The 1,397-nt window shown below is 41.2% G+C and overlaps 1 protein-coding gene across 10 annotated transcripts in view; it reads left to right on the top strand.

The window, feature by feature from the left end:
- The window catches only part of LOC107708645 (ataxin-2-like), a 35,917-nt gene that overhangs the window by 13,863 nt on the left and 20,657 nt on the right, over positions 1-1,397 (top strand). The gene's annotated exons all lie outside the window — the stretch shown is intronic.

Here is a 1,397-nt window from a genome sequence, read left to right as displayed (position 1 = left end):
GAGCGAGAGAGAGAGAGAGCGCGAGAGAGCACATACCAGCTTCATCACTGTGTCTGTCATGCAACTCTGTTCCCCTTTCGTGCTCTGTCTTTACATTTATTTTGAAAGATGTAGCTCGCGATTATGGTAAGGGGCGTTACATTTCCGACGTTTTGCTTGCGGTGTTCGGCCAATCACAATGCATTGGGTCAGCTGGCCAATCAGAGCAGTCTGCTCTGATTGGCCAATCACAATGCACTGGGTCAGTTGGCCAATCAGAGCAGACTGCGCTTGTCAAAGGAGGGGGCTTTGTAGAAAACGAAGCGTTTGAGAGAGGCGGGGCATAGAGGACCTACAATAATGTACACTATTTGAAAAATAATGTGTTTTTTGAACATTAAAGCATGTCAACATATTCTGTTACACCAAATACACAAAATAATGATCTTTAAAAAAAGCATCATATGACCCCTTTAAGCAAATCATGCTGCCGTGAAAACTACTCAAGTTGGCATTGTATTTCGTACAACAGCATTTGAAATCCGTGAAATAAAATGAATTATTTTTATTTATCACTTCTTCGAAACTACTGATTGAAATGCATGGCATCATGCCTGTTTAACAAACCCACATGTATTGATTCTTTCCTAATTTTTTCCATTTGTATTACTGTATTTCCTCGGTGTTCTTTGTGCCCCTTAACCTCTGACTTACTCCGGTGAAGGTCATGTTCTCAGGAATCTCATTTTCTAATTAGTGTTCCTGTCCAATTAATCAAGTTTGTTATATTGTTAAGTGCAGTAACATTTCAGTGGAATTTTGCAGGCAAAAAGGCCCATTGTTTATTATCAGTAATGTAGCGATGTATGAAGCACAACGAGCACAGAAGTTACTTTCAAACCAAGCAGCTTTCTGTTGGTCAGTGTGGTGAATCCAAAGGGGACCCACAGGAAAGTCTTTTGCCCTTGTGCGAAATTCCGAATGATGTGAATTCCTATTGAAATGAGTGGGTTTTGCCTGTGAAAATTCAGAAAATGTGACCACTCCTTTAGTTTAAGCATTAGGATTTAATTAACTATTAGCAATGACTTTACTCTATAGGCAACAATGTTTCTTGTCTGCTTTGAGAGAGGAATCACTCATTCGATTTCTGGTTATTGAACAAGAGCTTAATTCATCAACAGTAAACGTCTCAGGTTACTTATGTAACCATGGTTCCCTGAGTAGGGAACGAGACACTGCGTCTTCTAGGGGTCGCTATGGGGAACGCCTCGTCGTGACCCGTGTTTGAAGCATATATTGAAAAAACACCAACAACACGTTGGCCGGCGACAGCCATGACAACACTACCGGTGCGACTATAGTATAAATAGGCGCCGGGAGCACACATCATTCACTTCTTCATCTGAAGCTTGCGT

Source organism: Sinocyclocheilus rhinocerous, unplaced genomic scaffold (genome assembly GCF_001515625.1).
Source record: "Sinocyclocheilus rhinocerous isolate Xijiao unplaced genomic scaffold, SAMN03320098_v1.1 scaffold1858, whole genome shotgun sequence".
Lineage (NCBI taxonomy): Eukaryota > Metazoa > Chordata > Actinopteri > Cypriniformes > Cyprinidae > Sinocyclocheilus > Sinocyclocheilus rhinocerous.
Note: the sequence above shows the minus strand (reverse complement) of the source record. Positions and strands in the feature narration are given on the sequence as shown.